The sequence below is a fragment of the Oryctolagus cuniculus genome, chromosome X (assembly GCF_964237555.1).
Source record: "Oryctolagus cuniculus chromosome X, mOryCun1.1, whole genome shotgun sequence".
NCBI classification, from domain to species: Eukaryota; Metazoa; Chordata; class Mammalia; order Lagomorpha; family Leporidae; genus Oryctolagus; species Oryctolagus cuniculus.
Window position 1 is genome coordinate 36,241,843 of NC_091453.1, and position 23,543 is coordinate 36,265,385.

The 23,543-nt window shown below is 41.0% G+C and overlaps 1 protein-coding gene across 2 annotated transcripts in view; it reads left to right on the plus strand.

Moving 5' to 3' along the window:
• Positions 1–5,163: 5,163 nt before the first annotated feature.
• MAGED1 (MAGE family member D1) overlaps positions 5,164–23,543 on the plus strand; it is an 86,546-nt gene continuing 68,166 nt past the window's right edge. The window contains exon 1 of one of the 2 annotated variants that reach the window (XM_008248505.4): positions 5,164–5,255. The gene's annotated coding sequence lies outside the window, so the exon portion shown is untranslated. The remainder of the gene's footprint in view (positions 5,256–23,543) is intronic. The other variant, XM_008248504.4, reaches the window with a different exon arrangement.

Consider the following 23,543-nt stretch of genomic DNA (forward strand, 5'->3'; position numbering starts at 1 on the left):
TGGGAATGCAAAATGATACACACTTTAGAAAATAATTTGGCAATTTCTTATAAAATTAAAAATCCATATGCCATATTATTTACCAGCAATCTTACTTGCAAAAAATTAAAACTTATATTCATGTGAAAACCTGTATATGAATGCTGTAGCTGCTTTTTCATCATATCTAAAAGCTGGAAACTACATGAGTGTTTTTCAGTGGGTGAATGGATAAACGATCTGTGGTACATACATATGATGAAATATTATTCAGAAGTAAAAACTAATGGAATGGTTAATGCATGTAACAAATTCAATCAGCCTCAAAAACATTATCCTAAGTAAAAGAAACCTATTTGAAAAGGTTACTTACTGTATGCTTCCATTCATATGACATTTTAGAAAAGACAAAACTAGGCTGACAGGGAACAGAGCAGTCTTTGCTCATATTTTAGAGGTGGGAAGGACTGTGCGACTAAAATGGATGAGCACTGGGACCAGCACTGCAGTGTAGCAGTTAAAGTTGCCTCCTGCAGTGCTGACATCCCACATGGGCACTGGTTTGAGACCTGGCCACTCCACTTCTGATCCAGCTCTCTGCTATGGCCTGGGAAAACAGTAGAAGGTGGCCCAAATCCTTGGGCCCCTGCAGCAGAATGGGAGACCTGGAAGAAGCTCCTGGCTTCTGGCTTGGGATCGGCCCAGCTCCAGCTGCTGCAGCCATTTGGGGAGTGAAACAGTGGATGGAAGACCTCTCTCTGTCTCTCTCTCTCTCTTTCTCTGTGCCTCTGCTTCTCTGTAATTCTGACTTTCAAATAAATAAATAAATAAATTCTAAAATAATAAAACATATCTTGATGGTGGTGTGGTTGCATGCATCTATACACATGTTACACTGATAGAACTGTATGCATCAAAAGATGTCACTTACCTTATGTTAGTTTAACAAAATGAGGAGCACTTTTATGTATCAATGTGAAAAGCATGCTTACATATATATCTAAGTAAAAAAGTCATGATGCACAATAGTTTGTGTTATATGCTTCCATTTGGTAAAAATATGAAATATACATATATGTATTAATTTTATGTATACAAGTATCTTCAAAATAATAAATAAAATAAATAATATGTTGCCTAAGGAGAGGCAGTTGAGTGGTGGGAAACCAGGTATAAGGTGGAAAGTTTTCATTGTACTTAAATTTTGTCTCCCTTTTGGGTAAATTTTTATTTTTAAAATTATTATTTATCTTTTCATTGTAGTATATGATACATACAAAACAATACATGTACTTTATTTGTAAATTATTGAAACAGTACTATCATGAATACTCTTGAGTCATCTCTGAACTTCTGATCAAGATAATTACCATTAAATTCCTTTTAGTCCCAAAGGGACAAATATATGTTCTCCCTGATCGGCGACAACTAACTGAGCACCAAAGGGGAAACCTGTTGACGTGAAATGGACACTATGAGAAACAGTGACTTGATCAGCCCTTGTCCTGACTGTTGATTTACAGTGTAATACTTTATCCCTTTTAGTATTTTTTTTTTGTTCTAGTACTATTGGTTGAACTCTGTAACTAACACACAATTATTCTTAGGTGTTTAAATTTTAACTGAAAAGTGATCCCTGTTAAATATAAGAGTGGGAATAACAGAGGGAGGAGATGTACAATTTGGGACACGCTCAATCGGACTTGCCCCAAACGGTAGAGTTAGAAACATACCAGGGGATTCCAATACAATCCCATCAAGGTGGCATGTACCAATGCCATCTCCCTAGTCCAAGTGATCAATTTCAGTTCACAATTGATCAACTGATAGGTCTAAGAGTCAAAGGGATCACACAAACAAGACTAGTGTCTGCTAAAACTAACTGATAGAATAAAAAAGGGAGAGAATGATCCATCATGGGAAGCGGGATACAGCAGACTCATAGAATGGCAGATGTCCTAAATAGCACTCTGGCCTCAGAATCAGCCCTTAAGGCATTCAGATCTGGCTGAAGAGCCCATGAGAGTATTTCAGGCATGGAAAGCCAAGACACTCTGGAAAAAAAAAAGGAAGAAGAAGACCTAAATGAAAGATCTCTGTGAGTGAGATCCCAGTGGAAAGAACGGGGCCATCAAAGAAGGAGGTACCTTTCTCTGAAGGGAGGAGAGAACTTCCACTTTGACTATGACCCTGTCAGAATAAGATTGAAGTCAGTGAACTCAAAAGGCTTCCATAGCCTTGACAACTCATGACTAGAGCCTAGGGAGATTACTGACGCCATAAACGAGAGTGTCAAATTGTTAGGTCGACAACAGGAGTCACTGTGTATTTACTTCTCATGTGGGATCTGTACTTAATGTGATGTCCAATGTGAAGTAATGCTATAACTAGTACTGAAACAGTATTTTACACTTTGTGTTTCTGTGTGGGTGCAAACTGATGAAATCTTTACTTAATATATACTAAATCGATCTTCTGTATATAAAGATAATTGAAAATGAATCTTGATGTGAATGGAATGGGAGAGGGAACGGGAGATGGGAGGGGTGCGAGTGGGAAGAAATTACGGGGGGGGGGAGCCATTGTAATCCATAAATTGTACTTTGGAAATCTATATTTACTAAATAAAAAAAAAGCTGTGTAAAAAAATTCCTTTTGACTATGAGACACTCCTCTGTCTTTCATCTCTGTGGCAGAGGTTAATACTACTCATCACTCCATATGTTTTTCTTTCCTATGGGATATGTCTCAGTTAGCATTGATAGACATTTTTCTTATTCAATTTTATCTTTCTGCTGGTTTGAATTTATGCATTTTTTCCTTTTTCTATATTCTTCTCATCCTTCTGATAATTTAGTGGTTATTTTTGGAAATTTATTGTGATTATTTAATTTAACAATGTCTGAACTTGAAAAATATATTAACCCCTCTCCCAAGTTAATTCTGATCTCCATCTCCTCCTGAGTTATGTAGTAATTTCATTCATAAGCTTTTAATTATCTTTTTCTTTAACCTCACAACTCAAGCCTCATTATTTATTTTATACCTACCACACTTTTTCAGATTGCATGTTTATTATTTTATTTGCTCTCAATTCTTTCTAGCTTTTCAGACTGTCCTTTTAGGATCATTTCCTTTTCCCCAAGATCAGCCTAAAGCACATTAGTTTTCAATCTCTTTTGTGCATTGGAGACACCTTAAGCAGTTTATAAAAGTGTGTGTGCATATGTATGTGTGTGTGTGTGTGCACACGTGCCCACTTGACTTCATCCCTAAGGAGCCAAGGGAGACCAGACATTGGTACTGAAAGCAAAATAAAGACAGAAGCTTTTCTAGTTATTCTAATGAGAACCCAGTTAAACACTGATGTTCTGTAAGTTACATATTCGTTGGTTAATTTGTTTATTGCTGGTATTCACTAAAATGTAAATTCTAAAAGCAGAAAAATTTTTGTCACTCCATTGTTTATGATTGTATCTTTATTGCTTTGAACAGTGACAGCCGCACTGCAGTTTACCAAAAAATGTTGAATAAATGAAAGAATATGTTAAGAATAAGACGACAGACGCAGAAGAGTAGTTGTCTGGTTTTGGTTAAGCAATGGAAGGGATAGTTAAACAAGCTTTTGTGAAAGAAATGAAATGTTACGATATTGTGAAAGAACAAAAATCCTGATGTATTTTTCTACTTATAAGCACTTAGACTTAGAATTAGGAGCTATAAAAAGTAAGGAGAAAGAGAAAAAGAGAGAGAGAGAGATGTGGGGAGGGGGAGAGGCTAACAAAGCTTTTGTACACAATACTAAGGAATTGGGATTTGGAGACAAATGTGGAGGGTCAGAACTTAGATAGTGATGTTGATGACTGAGGGTAGTGGACAAAGTCTACGAATGTTGCTCATACATCTCTCTTTCTCAGAGTCCTTCTAAAGTGGAATTGCCCACTCACCCACTCAATTACATTGCTATCTTACCTGTTTTGCTTCTTCACAGTTTTTGTCAGATTTCAGCATGTATTGCTTTAAATAGTTTATCATAGGACACAAGAATATAATTCCTACGAGGATAGACATAATAGAGTGCTTTCTGAATGAGTCCACTTTTATTTAGAAATTTGAATATGCTAATTCTCTGGATACCACTCTGTGACAAAATTCAGTAATCATATTTTTTACAAAAGCTAATAAGGGGCAGAAGTTGTGGCTGGGAGGTGTGGACACTCCTTGGGACACTGGCATCCTGAATGGAAGGTCTGGGTTCAAGTCGCACCTCTGCTTCTGATCCAATTTTCTATTGGTACACAGCTTGTGAGGCAGCATGTGATGGCTCAAGTACTTGGATCCCTGAGATTTGGATGGAATTCCTTTGGATCCTGACTTTCACCTAGTATAGCTGGGATGGATTGCTGTGGGCATCTAAGAATGAAAGAACTTTCACTCCCTTTCAGATGAAAACAAATACATATTATTCAAAAAAATTTTTATTTTATTTATTTGAAAGAGAGTTACAGAGAGAGGCAGAGGCAGAGGCAGAGAGAGAGAAAGAGGTCTTCCCTCCGCTGGTTCACTCCCCAAATGGCCGCAACGGTCAGAGCTGAGCCCATCTGAAGCCAGAAGCCAGGAGTTTCCTCCGGGTCTCCCATGCGGGTGCAGGAGCCCAAGGACTTGGGCCATCTTCTACTGCTTTCCCAGGCCACAGCAGAGAGTTGTATCAGAAGTGGAGCAACCGGGACTCGAACTGGTGCCCATATGGGATGCCGGTGCTTTCGGCCAGGGTTTTTAACCTGCTATGCCACAGTACCGGCCCCAAATACTTATTATTTTTTAAAAAGCTGATAAAAATAAATTTTCTAAATTTTCCAATTTTCCAAATTGCTGCCCCAGAAAATAGTAAATCAGTATGGTTAAATATGTAACTGTATACATCCAAGACATTGATAATGAAGTCTGAATTAAAGGAGTAAGGTAAAGGAGTCTATTTCTAAGACAACACGACGAACTGAACAAGTGGGATTTGGTAGAGATACTGTAGTTTCTGAAATGATTAGAGTCAGAATTTGCAGAAATTTACTGATTCCCTGTCCTGGGCCCTTTATATCATTATCCAACTTCTCATCTGGGAGCTAATGAGATAAAGCATCCCAGCGCTTGCTAGAGAGGCACAGGAAGTTGCCTGGAGGGAAGGGAATGGGGGTGGCAGCGGCAGAAGCCAAAGCTTCCGCCAAACAAAAGAGGAAAGCACTTCCGGTCACGCCATCGTCGCTGCCTTCTTCGTCAAGGTGAGTGTAAAGAAGGGGACTGATAATTCTCACAAATAAATCCTGCTCCCTTCGGGGAAACGTTGCTTCTGGCCTCAGCATGAGGTGGAAACAAGGTGTATTCATTCTCAGAGTACAGCGTGTGAAGGATGCTTCTGACGCCTGTGGTTCTGATCGCTTCACCATCTCCTCTCCTCCTCCTCAGGGGAAGGGAGGCCGGCACCCGCCCCCTGCCCCCACCCTTGCTTCTGACATTCGTGGTTCTTTTATCCTCCCGACTTCTGGTCATGCTTCACATCCCCTCTTTATCCCGGATCCTTTTCTCCGGTATTTCTGGTTGTTCCCTGTCCCACAAATCTCTCTCTTCCACTAATCCGCAACTTCCGCCCCGCGCCCTTTTAGCCCCAGACCCTTGGCGAGCCCCTTCCTATTCTCTCAGCGGACATTCTTCCTTCCTTCTCTTTCCATCCCAGAATGAAGGGAACTTAAGAAAGTTCCAGGAATATGAAATTAAAAGATGCAGTTATTTTGGTACACAAATTTGATTCGTAGGTTTCTTTCCCCCCATAATACGCATTTTCCACGAACTTTTTGAAGACTCGTATTTTACTCCCTTTGCTGGCTTTCGGTCTTTTACTGTCTCTCCCCTGCAGAGGCCATTGCGTTATACATTTTCCAAAAGCAAGTATGTCTTAAACGTTGAGTTTGCTTTTCTTGTTCTTAAAAAAAAAAAAAAAAGAAAAGCAAAGAAGCAGAAATTGTAGAGCCTGAAGAAGGCATCGGGACTTGTTCAAATTATGTCTGTCTATTTATTTATTTCTCTCAACAAAATTATGCGCCATTTAGTTATTATTGCACTGGTTTCAACCCTCTAAGTGTTTGTATTGATTGACTGATTGATTGTAGTTTTTTTTTAAATGTTGGCAGACAGAACTCCCAGAGTTTTGGAGGAGCAAACATAATGGGTTTTGCGTATACGTTGGTGTCAGCTTTAGAGATGGAAGCTTTCCCATCTCCTGTAAAACCATTCTTAGAGGAGAAGTGATTGACAGGCTTGAGGTCCAATCCTCAATTTATTACTTCAGGAGTTAACTTTATTATACAAATCCTTTTCTGGTCTCTAGGGGCAACATTGAACAGTAAAGCTGGCAGATTTTTTTTAAAGATGGTTTCCTAGGCTCACTTTACGATTTTTATATAGTCTGCCTGTTGCAATGGGAACTTTGTCTTTTCGTGTCTTGAAATGTGAGGTGTATTTTTCTGTTCCATGTGTTATGCAAAATTTATCTTGGAAGAATATCAACTGAATTTATTCGCTTTTCTTTACCCATATGATCATTAAATTTGTGGTAAGGACAAGGTTTTTGTCAGGCTTTATGAAGAATTTAACCACAGTTCCCCTTGAATAAGCAGTTAACTTCTTCCTCCTCCTGTAACTCATGTGTTGTGTTTGACAGAATGAGCGATGACTCCCTTTTCTAGGGCAGAATTTCAGTTCATTTAGATAGAATAAACAAATGAGGTGGATTTCATGACAGCAGAACACTCAGGAACTTTTTAAAACGGTATTAGCAAATGTCTCTTTACTCATATTATTATGCAACATTTATATGTCTTTCACACTGTTTTCAACCCACTGTGCACCCACCCATTTGATTTTGTGTGTGTGTGTGTGTGCTGAATAGCTTATATGTCAGACAGTGTTCTCAGAACTGGGAATACAACAGTACAAAACAAAAGTAGATGTTATAGCTGAGAGGCAATAAATGAATGCAGAGATCTTCAAAAAGTTCACAGAAATAGGCATTATCTTTTAATTTCCTTTTCCAGGAACTTTTTCAAGGCACCACTTCTATAAAATAAATTGTGATGGGGGCGAGCTGTACTGTTTTAGATAAGATGGTCAGGGAGCTCTCTCTGGTAGAGTGGCAGTTCAGTACAGACCTGAAGGAAATGAGGATGCAAATTATGCAGATTATTATTGGAAAAAAATACTTTCATGCTATGATCTCTCATTTGTCATTCACTCTGCTTCCTACATCTCTTTTGCCATCCCTGTGGTCCTCTAGTGGCCACTTTGCTGCATAACTTTAATTCAACACTACCAACTCAGATAACTCAATCCATCGCAATTCCCTGTATTCTCTGCCACCTGGCTAGCTTCTTGCTACCATTGAGATGAATTGCCACTTAACAGTCCCTTTAGGAAGGAGGCTGTATCTATATCTCTAGCCCCACCTCACCCCCAGTTTGTTTATTCCTGGTGCATTGTGTGCTATTCTATAGTAATATTTACCTATCTTTTTGACTGCTATTACCACTGTGTGTTCATAATATTTTGCCCATAAATGTTTGGTGTGGTAATTTGAAATTAATCCAGTGCTTGTCAGTAAGAGACAAACTTTTAAATATAGTTTCTCCACTAATGTTCACAATTACTCTCTAAGGTCATTAGTCATTGTTGTCATTTTGCTGATGATAAAACCAAGACCCAGAGGTCTGGAATAACTTGCTAAACTGCTATATTTCATGCATTTAAAGTCCATCAAACACTTAGTCCTGGTCAGGTTCTCTCTATCTCTCTGTTAATGAGAAATAGAAAAATATACAGACTATTTTATTGTTTTATAAGACATAATCTGTGTGCAGAAACTCCAGTTTTTGGAAACTTCCTGTCATAGATAGGAGTATCATGTACTTGAATTACATGCTAATTGATAAATATTAGGAGCCATGAAATATGACTCTACCCATTTTTAATAAAGATTTAAACAAGCAGAAATCGAAAGAAGAGTACAATGAGCACTCATACTCTGAACCTAGAGTCAGCAATTATTCTTTTTAAAGATTTATTTATTTATTTGAAGGTTAGAGTTACATGGAGAGAGAAGGAGAGGCAGAGAGAGAGAGGGAGAGAGAGGGAGAGAGATCTTCTATCCTTTGGTTCACTCCCCAATTGGCTGCAACAGCTGGAGCTGCACTGATCCAAAGCCTTCTCCGGGTCTCCCACACCTGTGCAGGGGCCCAAGGACTTGGGCCATCTTCCACTGCTTTCTCAGGCCGTAGCTGAGAGCTGGATTGGAAGTGGAGCAGCCAGTACCTAAACCAGTGCCCTTATGGGACGCTGGCACAGTAGGTGGTGGCGTTACCTGCTATACCACAGCACTGGCCCCCAGCAATTATTCTTTTAAAAATGTATTTGAGGTGCCAGCGCTGTGGCGCAGCGAGTTAACGCCCTGGCCTGAAGCCCCGGCATCTCATATGGTCACCGGTTGAAGTCTCGGCCTAACCTACTTTACTGTGCCTACTTTACTTTTACACCAGCCCCTCAGCAATTGTTAACATTTGCCATATTAGCTCATTTGCTCACTTGCTCTGTCTATTCAACCATTTATCCATCTGTACATCGACTCATTTTTTCAAAGATTTATTTATTTACTTGAAAGTCAGAGTTACAAAGAGAGAGGAAAGACAGAGAGAGAGAGAGGTCTTCCATCCACTGGTTCACTCCCTAGATGGCTGAAACGGCCAGAGCTGCGCCAATCCGAAGCCAGGAGCCAGGAGCTTCCTCTGGGTCTCCCATGAGGGTGCAGGAGCCCAATGACTTGTGCCATCTTCTACTGCTTTCCCAGGCCCTAGCAGAGAGCTGGATTGGAAGTGGAGCAGCCAGGTCTCAAACCGGCACCCATATGGGATGCCAGTGCTTCAGGGCTGGGCATTAACCCGCTGTGTCACAGCGCTGGCCCCGACTCATATGTTTTTTGATCTTTCTATTTTGACGAAACCATTTGAGACTTGCAGGCATTATTTTTTAGTAAACTTAATCCATGCAAAAAAGTGCACATAACCTAATTATACAACTCAGAGCATTTTCCAGAAAGTAAACATATGCGTGTATGTGTAATCAGCATCATGATTGAGAAATGAATATCATCAGTATTTAAAAGAACTTGACTGTGTCCCCTACCTGTCACAACTCCAAATCAATTACAATCATGGCTTTTGTCACCAAATAATAATTTTGCCTGTTTTTGAAGTATATAAAAATGTAATAATATGTTTTGTATAAATTTTTTCTGTCTGACTAGTTTGGTTTAACATTTTGCTTTTGAGATTCATCTGTGTTATTGACTATAGAACTAATTCCTTCATTTTAATTGTTATACAGTATTCCATGATTTGAATGTATCACTGTAGAGGTAGCACTGTTATTATAGATAAGCATTATGGTTGTTTCCCTTTTTTGGCTTGGAAATAATACTGTGAAGATTCTAGTTTGTGTCTTTTCGTTATATGTGTAAACATTTCTGTTGAGAATATATTTGAGTAGAATTGCCTAATTAGTTATGCATACGATTAGTTTTAGTAGACACTGCCAGTTTTCCAAAGTGATTGTATTGAAACACTCCTAACAAATGTTTAGGAGTTCACGTCATTGTCTTTCCTTTTTAAAGAAAAAAGTAGCCATTCTAGTGGTTGTGAATGGTGTCTCATTGTGATTTTACTTTGTGTTTCTGATGACATAAACGAACCAATCCATATGTTTGTTAGTCGTTTGGATATCATTTATGAGGTGCCTGCTCAAGTCCTTTGGCTTACTGATTTGTAGCTTTTTCTGTATAAAGAATGTGAATGCAGAGTTGGATATTTGTATTGAAAATCTCAGTGGCTTGCATTTTCAGTCTCTTAATGGCTCCTTGGTAAACAATATTTCAATTTTGATATTAAATTAATCTTTTTTCCCCTTTATGGCTACTTCTCTTTTTCTGTAAAGATTTATTTTACTTTAAAGAGTTATATGGAGAGAGAAGGAGAGGAAGAGAGAGAGAGAAAGAGAGAGAGAAAGAGAGAGAGGGAGGTCTTCCATCCGCTGGTTCACTCCCCAAATGGCCACAATGGCTGGAGCTGCGCCCATCTGAAGCCAGGAGCCTGGAGCTTCTTCTAGGTCTCCCACGTAGGTGCAGGGCCATCTTCCACTGCTTTCCCAGGCCATAGCAGAGAGCTGGATCGTAAGAGGAGCAGTCGGGACTCAAACCGGCGCCCACATGGGATGCCAGCACTGCAAGTGGCGGCTTTTACCTGCTACACCACAGCGCTGGCCTCGGTTATTTCTCTTTTGTCCTGAGATAGATCTTTGTTTTTCCCAAGGTCATGGAGATACCTTCCTATGTTATTGCTGAATTTCTCATATTTATATTTACAGTCTTTTTGTAATTGATATTTTAATATGTTGTCCGTATAGGTATATGTAATGGCCCGTTTTTTGTTATTGAAATAACCATCCAGTTAGTCTCAAACCACTTATTGAAACAGTCATTTTCCCCATTTGTAGTATAATCTTTTTCATAAAAAAATTATTGAATTACATATTGAAGTCTGGCTCTACATTGTGCTCAGTTCAGTTTGTCTATCCTTATATGAATACCACTCTGTTAATTAAGGTAATTTTACAGTTTATGTATGATCGTGCACATCCTCCAGTTTTAATTGCTTTTTTCATATAATGCCTTAATTATGCTTGGTCTTTTGATTTCCATATGCATTTTATAATTAGCTTGTCAATTTCCATAGAAATTCTTCATAGTACTTTGAGATGTCATTTAATAAATCAATTTGGGGAGTACATATTATGGCATAAATATCTTAACATTCATCTCCTAACATTAGGAACATTTTGTAAATAATTAGTTATCATCTCACCAAAGAAAATAACACTATTTCTCTGACACCATCTAATGCCTAATCTTTGAAAACTTTTATCCTTAAGAAGCCTTTTATAGCTGCTGCTAAAAAACCATTTTCTGGTCTAGATTAATATGTTATTTTTTGAGATTTTATGGGTATTGTTTTTTATTTTGTTAAACTTGTTAATATTTATATATTTAGTACTATATAATATGTTACTGTGTTTATTTCCTCTATAGGTCAGATTGTCTAGTCTAGTAGTAGGAGCTTTTTCACTTTAGCTTCTGTGTGTTTTCTTTTATTACATAAATTTTCAAATATGTTCAAGGTGGGAAATACAAAGGGTCTTTAAAAATTTTATGGATACTGAATTATGAAAGTGATTTAAAAATAGGTTTTAGGTTGATTCCATGTCTTAGCTATTGTGAATTGAGCTGCAATAAACATGGGAGTGCAGATAACTCTTTTATTTGATGATTTCATTTCCTTTGGGTAAATTCCCAGGAGTTGAATGGCTAGGTCATATGGTAGGTCTATATTCAGATTTCTGAGGTATTTCCATACTGTCTTCCATAGTGGTTTTACCAGTTTACATTCCAACAAACAGTAGATTAGGGTACCTTTTCCCTGACATCCTTGCCAACATTTGTTGTTTGTTGACTTCCGTATGAAAGCCATTCTAACTGGCATGAGGTGAAACCTCATTGTGGTTTTTTTTTATATTTTATTTTATTTATTTGTCAAGTGGGGTTACAGACAGTGAGAGGGAGAGACAGAGAGAAAGGTCTTCCATCCACTGGTTCACTCCCCAAATGATGGTGACAGCTGGAGCTGGGCTGATCTAAAAGTCAGGAGCCAGGTGCTTCCTCCAGGTCTCTCACGTGGGTGCAAGGGCCCAAGGACTTGGGCCGTCTTCTACTTCTTTCCCGACCATCAGCAGAGAGCTGGATTGGAAGAGGAGCAGCTGAGACTAGAACCGACGCCCATATGGGATGCCAGCGCCGCAGGTGTAGGATTAGTCTACTGCGCAACAGAGTTAGCTCCTCTCATTGATTTGCATTTTCCTGATGGCTAGTGATCCTTAGCATTTTTTCATGTGTCTGTTGGCCATTTGGATTTCCTCTTTTGGAAAATGTCTGTTTGATCTTTGGCCATCTCTTAACTGGGTTGTTTGTTTAGTTGTTGGGGAGTTTCTTGATCTCTTTATATATTCTGGTTATTAATCCTTTATCAGTTGCATAGTTTGAAAATAATTTCTCACATTCTGTTGGTTGATTCTTCACTTTCCTGAGTGTTTTCTTTTGCAGTACAGAAGCTTCTCAATTTGATGTAATCCCATTTGTTGATTTTGGCTTTGATTGCATGTGCCTCTGGGGTCTTTTCCAAGGAATCTTTGCCTGTGCAAATGCCCTGCAATGTCTTGCAGGGTTTCCCCAATGCTCTCTAGTAATTTGATGGTATCGGTCATAGATTTACATCTTTAGTCCATTTTGAATGGATTTTCATGTAAGATGTAAGGTACGGGTTCTGCTTTATACTACTGCATGTTTTCCCAGCACCATTTGTTAAAGAGACTGTCCTTGCTCCAGGGATTGGTTTTAGCTCCTTGGTCAAATATAAGATGCTTGTAGATGCTTGGATTGATTTTTCGTGTTTCTATTCTGTTCCATTGGTCTATCCATCTGTTTTTGTACCGATGCCAGGCTGTTTTAATTATAACTGCCTTGTAATAATGTCTTGAAATCTGGTATTGTGATGCTTCTGGCTTTGTTTGTGTTGTGTAAGATTGTTTTAGCTATTCGAGGTCTCTTGTGTTTCCATATGAATTTCAGCATCATTTCTTCTAGATCTGAGAAGAATGTCTGGTATTTTGATTATCACATTGAATCTGTAAATTGCTTTCAGAAGAATGGACATTTTGATGATATTGATTTTTCCAATCCATGAACATGGAAGATTTTTCCATTTTTTGTATCTTCTGTTTCTTTCTTTTTTTTTCTTTTTTGTTTTTGTTTTTGATAGGCAGAGTGGACAGTGAAAGAGAGAGACCGAGAGAAAGGTCTTCCTTTTTTCCGTTGGTTCCTTTTTTCCGTTGGTTCACCCCCCAATGGCCGCTGCAGCCGGCGTGCTGCGACCGGCGCACCGCGCTGATCCAAAGCCAGGAGCCAGGTGCTTCTCCTGGTCTCCCATGCGGGTGCAGGGCCCACACACTTGGGCCATCCTCCACTGCACTCCTGGGCCACAGCAGAGAGCTGGACTGGAAGAGGAGCAACCGGGACAGAATCTGGCGCCCCGACCGGGACTAGAACCCGGGGTACCGGCGCCGCTAGGCGGAGGATTAGCCTATTGAGCCGCCACGCTGCCTCTATTTCTTTCTTTAATGTTTTGTAATTCTCATTGAAAGAGGTCTTTTAAAGGGTAGCTTCACTAAGCTGGTTTCCAAACAAGGGCCATTTATTGCCACTGGGTATTTTTCTCTCAAATCTCTTTTCCTATAAAGTTCTTCTGTAGCTCCCTTTTAAATAAGACCATGAAAGTCATTATTTCTATAGGATGTCTCATATTTTGGATTTAGACATTGCTTTCTTTGTTTCTAACAGAGGAGACTTCCTTAGCATGCCAGCCCAGATAAACTGCCCTTACCCTTTAAAAATGTATTGATTTTCATTTTATTTGAAGGAAGGGAGGGATGGAGGGATGGAGGGAAGGATAAAGGGAGGACAGAGTGAGAGAAAAAGAGAGATCTTCCATTCCCTGATTCACTCCCCAAAATGCGTGCAACATCCAGGGCTGGGATAGTCAAAGACAGGCACCCAAAACTCCATCCCTGTCTCCCATGTGGGTGTCAGGAATTCAAGTACTTGAGCCATCATCTGCTGCCTCCCAGATTACTCATTTGCAGGAAACTGAATAGGGAGCCAAGTAGCCAGGACTTGAACCAGGCACTCCAATATGGAATGCAGGCATCCCAATCAGCAACTTAAGCTGCTGCACCAAATACCTGCCCCTAGATGATTGCTTTTTTGTTTAAGTTTTATTCATGTATTTATTTATTTGAATGACAGAACGACAGAGGAAGGGAGACAGGTATGGAGGAGAGAACTTAGAGAGAGAAGGGGGGAGAGAGAGAGAGAGAGAGAGAGAGAGAGAGAGAAAGAGACAGAGCTTCTATCTGCTGGTTCACTTCCTAATGCTCGCAACAGCCAGGGCTGGGCCAGGCCAAAACCAGAAACCCAAAGCTGAGTCCAGGTCTTGCACATGAGTGGTGGTGACCTAGGTACTTGAGCCATAACCTGCTTCCTCTCAGGGTGCACATTAGCTGGAAACTGGATCATAAATGGAGGAGCTGGGACTGGAGCTAGGTAGTCCTCTATGGGATGTAATCACTGCATCAAACCTGTTTGACTTACTTCATGTACATAATGACCTGCGGTTCCATCGTGTTGTTAGAAATGACATGATTTCATTTTGGCTGGATAGTATTTATGTTTTCTTTATCCACGTGGGAGACCAGGAAGAAGCACCTGGCTCCTGGCTTCGGATTGGTGTAGCGCGTCGGCCGTGGCGGTCATTCTGGGGATGAACCAATGGAAGGAAGACCTTTCTCTCTGTCTCTCTCTCACTGTCTATAACTTTACCTGTCAAAAAAAAAAAAAAAAAAAGATTGGCTATAGATGCCAGGGTTTGCTTTAGTCTTTCTGTTCTTTTCCATTGGTTGCTTCTCAACAATGGTCATAATCATCATATATAAAATGCCCTATGATTTTTAATCATGGGTCTCTTCTCATATCCCCATCCTTCAAATATATGTATTGTTTTCTTAACAAGTAGTGAGGCTTATGAAGGTATGTTCGGATCACAATCTTTTCAAAAATATTTATTTATTTGAATAGCAGTTACAGGTGTGTGTGTGTGTGTGTGTGTGTGTAGAGAGAGAGAGAGAGAGAGAGAGAGAGAGAGAGAGAAGGAGAAAGTATCTTCCATTTTCTGGTTCACTCCTCAACTGCCACAATGGCTGGGACTGGGTCAGGCTGAAGCCAGGAGCCAGGAATTCCATCCAATTCTCCCACATGGGTGTCAGGGGCCCAAGCACTCAGATCATCTGCTGCTTTCCCAGGACATTAGCAGGGAGCTGGATTGGAAGTGCAGCAGCCAGGACTCAAATCAGTGCTCATATGGGATGCCATGCATATGGGATGCACTGCACCACAACAGTGGTCCCCAGGTCACAGTCTTTTGCATCATTCTTCTGAAATAGAATCCTCTTTGTCCAAATCAGTTTCTTTTCAAGGAGATGCCCACTTCCTTCTTTTGCTTACCTCCCTAGAGGAAGATATGCAACTTTTGGAGAGCTTTCTGTTCCCAGGTTAAGTCCTCACTTTTCCATTTAGGATTTCCAGGTTTCAGGTATCTGTGATGTTTTGGTTGAGTCCTGACTATATAGTCTGACTCTGAAGTTTTTATGACAGTGGGGAGATTTATGGCTGCAATTGCTCTGGTGATTTTAATTCTCTTCAGTATGTCTATGTTGATTGATAAGATACTGCTATTTTTGTCAGCCTATTTAACTTGCCATCTGTACCTGAAGTCTTGCCCTCAAATACTTCTCAATTTGGTGTGAAAGAAAATCATGTGGGCCTTTCATATCTGTAGGTGCCTCTTCCTTGGGTTCTGAGTCCTTAAATCACTAATCACAAATCACGAAATTTGACCAAAAAATTACATCTGTGCTTAATATATACAGACTTTTTTCCTTGTTATCATTCCCTTAACAATACAGTATAACTCTTTCCATAGCATTGAGATTGTATTTGGTGTCATAAATTATCTAGAGATGTTTTAAAGTATATGGGAGAGGTCTGGCTCTGTGGCATAGTGGGTGAGGCTGCTGCCTGCAGTGCCAGCATCCCATGTGGGTGCTGGTTCGAGTCCCAGCTGCTCCATTTCTGATCCAGCTCTCTGCTGTGGCCTGGGAAAGCAGCAAAAGATGGCTTAAGTCCTTGGGCCCCTGCACCCATGTGGGAGACCCTGAAGAAACTCCTGGCTCCTGGCTTTCGATCGGTAGAGCTTGGGCTATTGTGGCCATCTGGGGAGTGAACCAGCGGATGCAGGACCTCTCTCTCTCTCTCTCTCTCTCCCTCTCTCTCCCTCTCCCTCTCCCTCTCCCTCTCCCTCTCCCTCTCCCTCTCCCTCTCCCTCTCCCTCCCTCTCTCTCTTTCTGCCTCTCTGTAACTCTGCCTTTCAAATAAATAAATATTTTTAAAAAATGGAAAATAAAAAAAACCAAAGTCATTACATCTTAAAAAAAGTGTGGAAAAAGATATGCATAGGTCATAAGCAAATACTGTGCCATTTTATACAGGGAACTTGACCATCCATGGATTTTGGTATCTGTGTTGGGTTCCTCCCCAGATTCCAAGAGATAATTATAATGTGATACCATGGAAACACAAAGGAGTGCAGGCTAACTGTAGTGTGCAGGTAGTGGGGAAGTCTTGGGTGGAGATAGGTATTAAAAGACTGTATGACTTTTTAAAAAATGGTCATTTGTTTATTTTCATCTGCTTGAAAGGCAGAGAGAGAGAGAGCGAGTGAGCTTTCCGCTCTTCTGGTTCACTCCCCACGTGGCTGCAGCAGTTGGGGCTGGGTGGGCCAGACTAAAGTCAGGATTCTAGAATTCCATCCAGCTCTCCCAGGTTGGTGGCAGGGGCCCAAGCACTTGAGCTATCATCTGATGCCTCCCAGGATGCATTAGCTGAACGCTAGATTGGAAGTGGAGTAGCTAGGGCCGTAACCAGCACTCTGATGTGGAATGTGGGCATTGCAACTGGTGCATTATGATTCCCACCTTGATGGTATGAGTTGATAGATGAAGGAGGTGAAGAATGGTAAGAGAAGTAGGTGCCATGCTTTAGCTATTGGCTTGCGCATTTCCCTAAAATTCATGATTAGATGTTTGGCCACCAGAGTGGTTGCTATTGTGATATCATGGACCTTCAGAAGATGTGGGGCCTAAGGGAAGTTCTTAGGTCATTGGGGACATATCTTGCAGAAAATTGTAGGACCACAGTCTATCTCTGACTTTCCATTTGATGGTGTAGGTTCTTATACACAGACACACACACAAACACACACACACACACTTGCCATCTGCCACCCTCATTAGAGGCAAAACCCCAGTGGAGGACTTTGAATCTCCCAAACTGTGAGCTAAATAAAACTTAAAAAAAAATCAGTTGGTGGGGCCAGCGCTGTAGCATAGTAGGTTGGGCTGCTGTCTGCAGTGCCAGCATCCCATATGGGCACTGGTTCGAGTCCTGGCTGCTCCACTTCTGATCTAGCTCCCTGCTAATGTGTCTGGGAAGGCAACATAGAGTGGCCCACGTGCTTGGGCCCCTGCACCCACATGGGAGACCCAGAGGAAGCTCCAGGCTCCAGGTTTTGATTCTGCCTAGCTACATCCATTGGCGGCCATTTGGAGAATATATCAGTGGATAGAAGACCTCTCTCTCTCTCTCTCTCTCTCTCTCTCCCTCTCCCTCTCCCTCTCCCTCTCCCTCCCTGTCAACTGTGATTTTCAAATAAATACATCTTTAAAAAATGTAAAAAAAATAACTGCCTCAGGTATTTTGTTTTAGTAATGCAAAGATGACTCATACAACAGACAATGGGGCTAAGTTATGAGCCTTTTTTAAAATTTTAACAGTCTGGAACTTAATGGGGAGGGGTTTGAATGAAAAATATCATAATCTGTTGTTTCAATTTTTATTTTTGTTAAAGATTTATTATTTATTTGAAAGACAGAGTTAGACACACACACACACACACACACACACAGAGGCACAGAGACAGAGAGACAGAGAGGGAGATCTTCCATCTGCTGGTTCACTCTCCAAATGGCTGCAGTGACCAGGGCTGGGCTAGGCTGAAGCTAGGAACCAGGAACCAGGAGCCAGGAGCTTCTTCTGGGTCTCCCATGTAGGTGCAGGGGCCAAAGGACTTGGGCCATCCTCCAATGCTGGATCAGATGCTGGCATCACAGGCGGTGGCTTAACTCACTATGTCACAATGCTGGCCCCTAATCTGATTGTTTAGAAAGATCACTACAGGAGCCAGTGCTGTAGCATAGTGGATAGGGCTGCTGCCTGCAGTGCCAGCATCCTATATGGGCGCTGATTTGAGTCCCGGCTGCTCCACTTCTGATCCAGATCTCTGCTATGGCCTGGAAAGCCGTAGAAGATGGCCTAAGTTCTTGAGCCCCTGAACCCATGTGGGAGACCTGGAAGAAGCTCCTGGCTTTGGATTGGCACAGTTCTGGCCTTTGTGGCCAACTGGGGAGTGAACCAGCAGATGGAAGACCTCTCTCTCTCTCTCTGCCTCTCCTTTGCTCTCTGTATAACTCTGACTTTCAAATAAATAAATAAATCTTTAAAAAAAGAAAGATCACTACAAATGAGAACTGAAAGTTCCCATTGAGCAAGGCAGCTTTTCTTTACTTTTTTACAAAAATATTTATTTGAAAGGCAGAGTTATAGAGAGGCAGAGGCAGAGAGAGAGAAAGAAAAAGAGAAAGAGAGGTGTTCCATCTATTTGTTCTCTCCCCAAATGGTTGCAATGGCTGGAGCTGGGCCATTACAAAGCCAGGAGCCAGGAGCCAGGAGCTTCTTTGGTTCTCCCACGTGGGTGCAGAGAGCTGGATCGGAAGTGAAGCAGCCGGGACTAGAACCAGCGCCCATGTGGGATGCCGGCGCCGCAGGCAGTAGCTTTACCTGCTATGCCACAGCGGTGGCCCCAATTGCAAACTTTTTAATACCATGTTATATGCTTTGAAAATTACTGGCTGTGGAGCTAGCATTGTGGCACAGAAAGGTTAAGCCTCTAATTGCAGTGAGTGCTGGTTAATCATCTAATTGCAGCCATCTGAGGAGTGACCTTGGGAAGGAAGATCCCCCCGCCCCACATCTTTGCCTTTCAAATAAATAAATAAGGTCTTTAAAATAGAGAAAATACTGTCTCTGATTTTCACACATCTATAAATGAGTAATACTCCTGTTTCATGGATGAGTAATTTCTAAGAAGTTAAGGGTGATAAAGTGAAGATAATTTCGGATGGGGCTGGCACTGTGGTGTAGTGGGTAAAGCCGCAGCCTGCAGTGCTGGCATCCCATATGGGCACTGTTTCATGTCCCGGCTGCTCCTCCTCTGATCCAGCTCTCTGCTATGGCCTGGGAAAGCAGTGGAGGATGGCCCAAGTCCTGGAAGAAGCTCCTGGCTCCTGGCTTTGGATTGGCCCAGCTCCTGCTGTTGTAGCCATTTGAGAAGTGAACCATCAGATAGAAGACCTCTCTCTCTCTCTCTGCCTCTCTGTAACTCATCCTTTCTAATAAATAAATAAAATCTTTAAAAAAAAGGAGTTACTGTGGAGCTGTGATTTTTTCCAAATTGCACTACTACAGCTTTCGAGAAACCAGGTAGGGAAGTGGAGACAGAGTGTTCAGTGCTTTGCACTTATTCTTCATTGGGGCGCTAACAATTACTCTGTTTTATTTTTTTTTTTAATATTTATTTATTTATTTGAAAGTCAGAGTTTCACAGAGAAGGGAAGGCAGAGAGAGAGGTCGTCCATCTGTTGATTCACTCCCCAATTGGCTGCAATGGCTGGAGCTGTGCTGATCCGAAGCCAGGAGCCAGCAGCTTCTTTGAGATCTCCCATGGGGTGCAGGGGCCCAAGGACCTTGGCCATCTTCCACTGCTTTCTTAGGCCATAGCAGAGAGCTGGATAGGAAGTAGAGCAGCTGGACTTCAACTGGTGCCCATATGGGATGCCAGCACTGCAGGTGGTGGCTTTACCTGCTATGCCACAGCGCCAGCCCCCTTATTTTATCTTTTATTTAGTTGTCCTTTGCATAATGTTTTATTTGGAAAAGAGACACTGCATCTTTGAAAATAGCCTAGAATGGAAAGAAACTATCAGCACATTGAGGAAAAAGAAAAGGAGACAGATAAAAAGAATACTAATTTGATTGAATGAGTAAGATATAGTAGATAGCTAAATGTAGAGGAGACGGTGGGATTTCGGGTGATGCTATGTTCTTTTTATGGCGTGGGTGATTCAGAATATGTGGCACCATTTACTAAGTTGGAGACATTAGAAGAAAAGATAGGGCCATTTTCATGTATTTGTGGGATAACCAGGAACATGTGTCTTTTTGGCATTTATATTGTTTGGGGTTTGAGAGAGATCTGAAGTGGAGATTAAAGTTAAGGATTTATTGGCATAGAAAAGATAATTGAAACCACAGGAGTGAAGGCAATTACATAAAACAGTATGGTTATATAGAAATATACTACAATGTGTGCTATGTGTGTAATTTTTAAAATAAATGTTTTATTTAGAATATAGTTTTAGATGTATAGTAAAATCACCAAGATAGTACAAAGAGTTTATACCCCACACAGTTTGTGTTATTGACATTTGACATTATTATTGTATGTTCCTCACAACTAATGAACTCATACTGATACTCATACTAATACCATATTTTATTCTGATTTCTTTAGCTTTTTTGTTTTCTATTCCTGGATCCCATTCAGGATGTAATTTTATGTTTATTCATCATGTCTCTTTAAGCTCCTCTTGGTTATGAGAGTTTCTCAGATTTTCCTTATTATTGATGACCAAGTTTTGAGCAATATTGGGCAAGTGTTTTGTAGAATATTTCCCAATTTGAGTTTGTCTCATACTTTTATCATTGTTGGACTAGGGTATGGATTTACCTAACTATCTCAGAGGAATAGCACACAGGAAAAGTGCCATTTTTATCACATAATATTATGAGGACATGCTGTGAACATGACATGCATGATGAGGTTAATGTTGATTACCAGGCTGAGGTAGTGTTTGCCAGGTTACTCCGATGTAACTTTAGATTTTTCTCCTTTAGATTCTTTACTCTTTGGAAGGAAGCCACTATGTGCAGTTCAAACTTAAGGGATGAATGTTAATGCAGTTTCATTGGGGGTTGGGGATTAGTAGCCACATAAGTTGTTTGGGATTCTTTTGTTTTGTTTTGTTTTTTGAGAAACACATAGAGCACCCATGCACTGGTTCACTCCCCAAATACCTGTAATGGCTAGGGCTAGAGCAGGCCAAAGTTGGGGGCTGGAAACTCAACCCAAGTCTTCCACATGAGAGACAGGAATGCAATTACCTGAGCCATTACCGTTGCCTACCAGAGCCTCCAGGAAGTTGGAGTCAGGAGCCAGAGTCTAGTATTTAACCCAGGTATTTCAAAGTGGATGTGGCTGTCTTAACTGATGTCTTAACTACCAAACCAAATGCCCACCTCTGTTTTGAATTCTGTACAGCAAATGCGACTTCCATTTACATATTTATTCAGTAATTTAAATCAACATTGACTCATGGATATTTATTTTATACTTTGGCTTATAATCGAGTAGTATATTTACTTTCTGGTGCCAGTTATTCCAGTTTTGGCCATTGAGGTTGTTATGAATTAACGCCTGGGTTTCTTGACATATCTGTATCATTTTGTTGTTGTTGTTTTTTGAGTACTTCCTTACTTTCTGGAATTACAAGGTACTCCAGGCTGATATTATATATTCCATGCCCCAATCCTAGACTCAGCAATTTTTCTAAGGGCCCCTGATTTATTTCATTGCAGAGTCCTATTACACACAAAGATCTGGATATGCTGTGTGTACTAGTTGCTATCTGTGTGTCAGTGTGTCTAGGTCCTCTCAGTAGACTGAGTTAGGAAATAATGTCTACTGACCATTAACTCACACACATTTAGTTTACACTAAACATGAGTTTTACATATATTTTTTAAAGATTTATTTATTTATTTGAAAGTCAGAGTTACATAGAGAGAGAGAGAGAAAGGTCTTCCATCCGATGATTCACTCCCCAGTTGACTGCAACGGCCAGAGCTGCGCTGACCCGAAGCCAGGAACCAGGAGCTTCTTCCAGGTCTCCCATGCGGGTGCAGGGGCCCAAGGACTTGGGCCATCTTCTACTGCTCTCCCAGGCCATAGCAGAGAGCTGGATCGGAAGTGGAGCAGCCGGGTCTTGAACCGGCGCCCATATGGGATGCCAGCACTTCAGGCCAGGGTGTTAACCAGCTGCGCCACAGCGCTGGCCCCCATGAGTTTATATTGATGTCTCTGATTTTAATCCAGTACCACAAACATGGTTTATCCCCTTTATTTATCTGTATCATTCCACTCTAGTGAGAAACCTGGCTTCTGCAACCTCCTACCCATTTATTTGTTCAATACCAGTATGCATGCACAGCATTTTCAGGATTATTAACTCATACCTCCATGAGAAACAAATTTACCAATCAGTGTACAGTGCTTCTATGCGGTTCCTTTTGCACTTAGTCTTACAGTCTCTACCCATTTCCAGAGTTACCTAGGGTGGCATATTTTCCCTTCACTCTTGGGTTCTGTCATACGTTTGTAATACAGTTAGGCCTTTTTGTCAGAGTCTGCATTCCATCTTCAGATATCCCCTGCACCTCAGTTGATTTTGTGCATATTTGCATGTTTTAAGATTCACTATTTCTTCTGCCAGGTTCTGATAAATGGACAGTGTCACAAACCACTACAGTCATACAGAATAGTTTTTGCCACCCTAAAAAAAAATGCTATACTTCATCTTGTCAACCTTCCTCTCTTCACAACTCCTTGGCCTCACTGTTCTATTGTCTGTATAGTTTTGTTTTTGAACAATGTCACACAAATGGTGTCATGCAATACTGTGGTTTTGGATGTGGTTTGTCCCCCAAAAGTTTATGTGTTGGAAGCTTGGTCCCCAGTGTGGTGATGTTTGGAGTAGGTGGGAAACCTTTAAGAGGTAGGGATTAGTGCAAGGTAATTAGGTCTTGGAGTGCTCCCCTCCGAAGGAATTAATGCTGGTTCATGGAGTGAGTTCTCACATGAGCAAGTTCTTCTAAAAAAGCAAGACTGGCTCCTTCCCAGTGTCTGGTTTCTGGTCTCTGGCTTCCTGGCTTGCCACGTGCTCTTTCCCTCTGCACATGCTCCTGCTATGAAGCTGGCCACCATGTGGTGACCTAGCCAAGAGGCCCTTACTAGAGACTGAATCGATAGTGCTGCCCAATACTGGATTGTTCTATCTTTGAAACTGTGAGCTAAATAAATGTTGTTTCTTTACAGATTACTAACTTTAGGGTATTTTGTTATAACAAGAGTAAACGAGCTAATACATGCAATAGGTGTTCTTTTCAGACTGTCTCTTTAACTTATAATATGCATTTAAGTTTCATTCATATTCCTGCGTGCGTTAATGGTTCATTACTTTTTATCACTCATTTGCGTTGTTGTATTACATTCCTTTTTAAAAAAAGATTTATTTATTTATTTGAAAGGCAGAATTACAAAGAGGCAGAGAGAGAGAGAGAGAGAGAGAGAGGTCTTCCATCTGCTGGTTCACTCCCCAAATGGCCGCATTGGCAGGAGCTGGGCGGATCTGGAGCCAGTAGCCAGGAGCTTCCTCCAGGTCTGCCATGTGAGTGCAGGGGCCCAAGGATTTGGGGCGTCTTCTACTGCTTTCCCAGGCCACAACAGAGAGCTGGATTA